Source organism: Pavona decussata, unplaced genomic scaffold, assembly GCF_977016875.1.
Source record: "Pavona decussata unplaced genomic scaffold, jaPavDecu1.1 SCAFFOLD_98, whole genome shotgun sequence".
In the NCBI taxonomy this organism is placed as follows: Eukaryota; Metazoa; Cnidaria; class Anthozoa; order Scleractinia; family Agariciidae; genus Pavona; species Pavona decussata.
The window spans coordinates 2,516,015-2,522,500 of NW_028145514.1; the positions used below are offsets into that span (position 1 = coordinate 2,516,015).

The following is a 6,486-nucleotide window of genomic DNA, read 5'->3' on the forward strand; positions in this document are numbered from 1 at the left end:
AGAGGGCTTATGGGGGCACGGTCCAAGTTAAGTGCAGAGCTCAGTTCAATGAAAAAGCAAAAGTTCAATAACCACACAAATAGTTCAAAAACTACACATCAGTTCAGTGACAGTAGACCTGAATTTTAAGAATTATTGTCAGGGAAGTGTTTTATATTTCATCGGGACAGATAAGAGGAGAGGAGAGGAAAGAGGGTTTCATGGAGGTGGGGTCCATATTTAGAGTAGGCAGAAAATACAAGTAAAATTAATTAGTTTCTATATATTACAAATAATGGTAACAGGCTTACAGGCATTTAAAGAGCTATTGCCCACTTATCCATTGTTTGTCTTTATAGTCATATTTGGAAACAGCTGCCCAATAATGTAGCTTTTTCTTGTACATAGCCCAGCTTCCTGCTTGTCAATGATGCAGATTAGTGGCCCATTGGCCACTGCACTGATGTGGGGTTTTTGAACTGATTGTGTGGTAATTGAATTTTATTTTTTTCATTGAATTGTATGGACTACGCCCCCATAAAACCCTCTCCCCTCCCCTCTTACTTGTCCCATTGAAACAAAAAAACATTTCACCTTCAGTTATTCTTACAATTGAGGTCTACTGTCACTGAACTGATGTATGGTTTTTGAACGGCTTGTGTGGTTACTGAAACTTTTGATTTTTCATTGAAATTAACAGAGTTGACTTTTTAAGGCAAAAAATGTCATGTTGACCACTTCTGCTTAAAACCTTTCAATTGAAAGCCATGTAAATATTGGTTAATATTGGTTAAATGAATCGATATTTAGCTAAACAAACTATGCAGTGATTTGTTTCACATTGAGGTCTACCTAACTTGAGAATATGGGCCGAATTGATTTTTGAGCTGTTGCCACCAAATGTTTGACCGATGGTAACATTTGCTCTTAAGAACTCTGAGTGTAAATTTAATAAATAATATATTAAGTAACTTCTCAGTGTAAAATATAGGTGAAAATACATTAAATGCAACAAGGACCTTATTCAATAGTGAAAAAAAGGAAAGACAGTTCACCAATCAAAATTGCTTCAAATAATGAATCAATATTTAAGAAGGGTGTTGAGTGCCTGGGACTGCTGCTGCATCAGCATCATAAGCTGCTGTTGCATCATGGCAAATTGCTGTCGTTGTTGCATTTGATGCAACATTTGAATCTGCATTGTTTTCATTTCTTGTTGGTAAGTAATCTGGGCTTGCTGAAATTGGCTGGTTACTTGTAGTAACTGCTGTTGTTGTAATTCTCGTTCCTCTTTTCTTTCTAGTATTTCCTTTTCCTTTACCTCCTTCATTGCTGCTTCTTTTTCCTTTAACCAATCAATGGCCTCTCCACCAGATCGTCATCTCTGTTTGACCTTTTTCGGCTCATCTTCCTCCTTCTCCTTCCTCTTCCTTGTTTCACCAAATTGCTCCATTGCCCTTTCCCTCATCTCTAATGCTCTTTTCTTCTCACTTTCAGCATACTCCTTCTTGGCCTCTGTCTTGTCAGTCCTTTCGTCGCACTCGTCGCTTAGCTCAAGCAATTCCTCTAATAACTTTTCCACATCACTTATCCAAATCACTCCCACCACTTTTCTTTTCTTCTCTTGATAGCTTTACTCTTAGTTTTTTGGCCAGCACATTGAACCTATCTCTAACAGATCGTGCAGTGACATTAAAATTCCCTTCTTGAGCACAGAGTGTTGAGGCAGCCCTTTGCCAGGCACTGCCTCGCTCTCGTGACCCCTGTTTATGGTTAAAGACCCCCTCAGCTGCCACTGCTGACAGCATGGGGAGGTCCTTGGCCTCTGACCATACCATGACAGACCTAAAAGACGACAAGCAGAAATGAAAATCATAAACAATTTTAATTTCCCAGAACCTCTTGTGACAAAAGCTTTCGCAAATATATTTCACAGACTGTGATCAAAATATGTGCAAATAGCATGGGTATAACAGTTGCTGTATGCTCGTTCTGCTAAAATCCGCAACAGAAAAAAATATGAAATTTATGGTTTTTAACTTAATTTGAAAGTTTATTGTTCATCGTATAATATCAGGAAAGGTAGGCTAATATCAACAACCCATATCTTCCTAAACAGAAATTATGTAAGAAAACACTGCCAGAAAATTTTTGCGAAGAAAATTGTTTGCTGCAAATACTATTTGAGTCTACTGACTGAGAATGCTTTTGACTTTTGTTTGAAAGCTTGTGATGCAATGTCAGGCTAACACTGAACACGCGTTTCCTCTATGGTCCGCATGACATCATGTTCACAAATTGAATGAGTTAGAAAAGCACTAAACATATTTCCACCAAAATCTCTTCCACCAAGATGACTAGAATAAATACAGGCAGCTTAACGTGAGAAAAATTATGGACCGTGTTACATATAAAATCACGACGACCTGACTCACGGTCAGTTTTTTCTTTCCAAACAGTTGCAAACAGATAGAGCTTGGTTGAATTTATTAGTAGGCCATGTAGTTACATGGTTACAGTGATATACAAAGGTGCAGAAGTTTAGAATTTAATATAAGCTCGTTAAAAAAAGCGAAAGATAAGCCTAATTATAGCTTGATACTAACAAACAAGCATGTGAAGCAGGTGTGAAGCATTTGTTCGATACCACTCAGGTATTCTCTTGTACTTATGCATAGCGACAACTTTACTGCATTACAACGAGATATTCCTTACTTTTTCTTTGTTTCACTCTTTTCAGCTTCCATGATACAGCTCCTTTAGAAGAAACAAAGCGAAATTAATCCCATAAGTTTTGGAAGTATGAACTATTATAATTAAACAATCTCCCCAGAGCGTGTTTGTCTCCACCAAAAGAAACAAAAATTCAATATTGATCAAATAAAGAACATAATTCGCGGTTAACTGGGTAATAAATTAGTTTATTTACTAATTTTCTAAACAACTTAGAAATCAACACGATCTAGACCGAAAAAGGAGTTTGGGCTTATGACACCCGAGAGAGGAAACCAACACAAAATGCGAAACTTTAATTAATTTCTCTAGATGAAACAAAATTCAAAGTATAGTGTCACCGATCGTCTCCCACAATTTGGCAATTTTTGTCAGTTTTTTTCGGGAGCAGAAAACGGGAAAAACCTGAAAATGCCATTGAGAACGTGATGCGACCTTGACCTGAAGATGTCAACATGAGAACTGGAAGTCGGGTCCAGACTATTCTGCGCGCTCTCGCATCTCAAATGACGTCCCCGTTCTGTTGCTAAATCAGCCTGTTCTCGCAGTCATTACAGAACTTGGCGAAGTTCCAGAAGGTCTGGTGGGAAAGAGGTGGGTGAGTGGACTTCGACATAAACTATGTGTGCATCCGCAAAGCCAAGCCCCTTCCGTACAGCATCCGATATTCTCTGAAAAGTAGGTGCAGCGTTCTTCATACCAAACGGCATTACTACAAACTTGTATAACCCTTTTGAAGTAATGAACGCCAATTTCTCAACTGTCGTTTTCTCTAGAGGAATCTGCAAATAGCCTTTAGTGAGGCCAAGTGCAGTAATGTACTTTGCAGAAGCAACTTTCTCTTTCATTCTTTCCATTGATGGTCTTGCGAAATTAATGTTAACAAAAGTTAATGGTACTTAAATTAACGTGAATATTTCGAATTCGCGTTAATTCAATGAAGTGTTAAAGGGGCAGTATCCAGTTACTCCACATGCGGGCGTTTTGAAAACTGTTCATCCTAACACGAAATCCAAAACAGTGGGGAGCCTGAAAACTCGAAAGTAATCTGATTCCATCGTCTGACAGAAGTCATCAATTTTAAATTGAGAGACATATTTCTGTTGTAGAAACATTCCACATTCCATATTTTAGCGATTCTCGTGCATTTGTAGCGCAAACGACGCTCTTTTTCTAACAAACTGGAACGTGCGCAGTAGCTGTGACACTGTCCCTTTAATTTCCTATAATAAGGTAGACCACAACCCAGGCCATGTGATCAATGAACTATTTCTAACATTACTAAATGTCTCAGATGCTGCGGGAAAACTGTTCGCTTATATTCCTCAACCCTCGAAAATAAATCATCATAACATGCAACAGCAACGAGAGGAAAGATAAAGAAGGGTCTTGGGTAGTCCTCGATCGTTCACTTGCACACAGCAAAATCTCTTGCTTAAGTAAAAAGATTGAAAACATGTCAAAAAAATCTCCATTTTCACATAAAAACGACCAACACCGTTTATGTCCAGGCGGGCCAAGAAAAGAAAAAATACCCCTTTCCTCTGACAAAGGAATCATATGTATTTTCTTCCACATCCACCCATTTTCTCATTGTATTGCGACGTAAGCGAACGGGTTGGCGTCTCGAGGAATTTTCCGTGAACATTAACTTTACACTACTTATCATGTCTCATAATTCGGCGTTATTCTTGGACGGTCATGGTGTTTAAGGTCGGGCAGGGAATGAAATTAACAACTAATAGCCAAGGCTTGGTCAGGGGACAACTGAAAAAAACAAGAGAAATACTCAATGGGCTTTAAAATGCTGATTTCTATTTCTTGTCAATTAATTCATTACTGGCAAAGCTCTTGCCGCGCCATCTACTTTTCTGTAGTTACCTATTCTCAAGAACTGCAAGAAGACGCTAATGTCGCCACAACGTCTATGGGAATGTCTCTTTTTAAACTATCTGTGCCCCAGCTAACAAAGAAGAAACACTGTGGCTCCGGTGACATAACAAGAAGAAAACTGGAGAGACCTATTCAGGAGAACGGTTCTAAAAGTCGCTGAAAGTTATGATAAACTATTGTGTACTAGGATACATTTGAGGCCTGATATTATTTTAAGCCTCGCACAATTCAAGACAAAATATGGTCGGTTGGGTGATGAAACAGCGGAGCTTTTTGCTGCTTGGTCTTGTACTGTAACTATTAAAGGTCACCAAAATCGGGAACCACAACAACTGTAGTTAACAATATCGTCAATCGATGCCGTTCCTCTTTTTACTGAACGAACTAAACTGTTGAGGGGCGGCAGATGATCTTTAGAGAACTTAAATGTTCATTACTACAATTGATATTGCAATAACAATGTTATCTAAAGGTTAATCTAAACAGTAATCAAACAAGTCGTGTTCTTTATGTGCCTTGGTTGAGTTATGAAGGAACTAACAATCAAAGCCGTTGAAAATGTCTCCACTTCACATTGACTTGGTGTTTGGTGACACAATTTGAAGGACTACAGAAGAGAACAGAGACGTTCTTTAACCCTAATGGAATTTCAACGAGAATGGTACATACTCTAAATGTTAGATAACGTCACACAATCTAAATAGCAATCAAAAAGTGTCCTTTGTCCGATTTGATTGATCTATGAACCCATTGTTTTAGCGCAACAGTGTAGAGTTTAAAACTGAGCTATATTTTCCTTGGCAAGGTTCCAACTGGCAAAGAAACTTAATGAATACTAATACCAGAAATATGAATCTCCTCAAAGGTAATGACAAGTGGAAGTTATTTAATAAACTTGGCATGTTGCACATAACATACCAGGAAATGTTTTTCTTGATAAGGTGAGCATAAACCGCTCGTGATCAACCCTTGGGAAAAATGGCAAACTGTAAGAAAACGTACATACACAAGGCAGAAATTAACCGAATTTCCCTTAACCAAGAGACCGGTTAAGTATGTTTACTTTACTGACTAACTGTCAAATTCTCAGGCGGATGTTAGGCGCCACGCATCAGGAGAATTCAGAGTGTTTACCATCTGAACTCTAAAATCTTGAAAGCCGGTGTAACCTGTTTCCGAGAGGTCAATTATGGCTGAGCAAGTGTGAATGTAAACGAACGGAAAGGCACCAAAGTGTGGATGGAACATGATATTAGTCTTCTCTACTACTGGCAACGAGCTTCCAGTGACATACCGGACGACACACTTCAACTCGTTGGGTGACAAACCTCTGATATACTACTTTAGGAATTGGAGAACCTCTGCCTGTGACTTGCGCAGTGATACTTGATTGGTCAAGTGAATCATCTGAAGAACCTTGGAAGTGGTGAGCCTTACTTCGTTGAAGAGCTGATCCACTTCTTCTATGTGGCAATCTCTCCACAGCTCATAAAATCTGCCTGCAAACATTCCGATCTTGATCTCGTTTAGTGAGACGTAGAATATTGTTTGTTATATCAAGGACTTCGTTAAATAGAGGTTCGTTAAATCGAGGTTCCACTGTACATACTACTAATTTATTATGACAAAAATAAGTCTTATTCAAATTCGACTCCCTCTGCTCCCTCTGGCTCCCCTCTGCTTGGTAGGCACATACTTATACAATAGTAACATTCATCATGATCACTTATGAAAGCTTAGTAAAGGAATGCTAAAACTTTGGATCCGGAGTAAAACATTTGATCCAATGTTAAAACTTTGGATCCGGAGTAAACACGGTGGATCCAATGTCTAAAACTCTGGATCCGGAGAAAAAACTTTGGATCTAGAGTAAAAACGTTG

At 38.6% G+C, this 6,486-nt stretch overlaps 1 long non-coding RNA gene across 1 annotated transcript in view; it reads left to right on the plus strand.

The window, feature by feature from the left end:
• The window catches only part of LOC146472644 (uncharacterized), a 36,905-nt gene extending 30,570 nt beyond the window's left edge, over positions 1-6,335 (plus strand). Inside the window, exon 3 of the long non-coding RNA XR_014866579.1 lies at positions 5,696-6,335. This is a non-coding gene — a long non-coding RNA (uncharacterized LOC146472644). The remainder of the gene's footprint in view (positions 1-5,695) is intronic.
• The last annotated feature ends 151 nt before the right edge of the window (positions 6,336-6,486 follow it).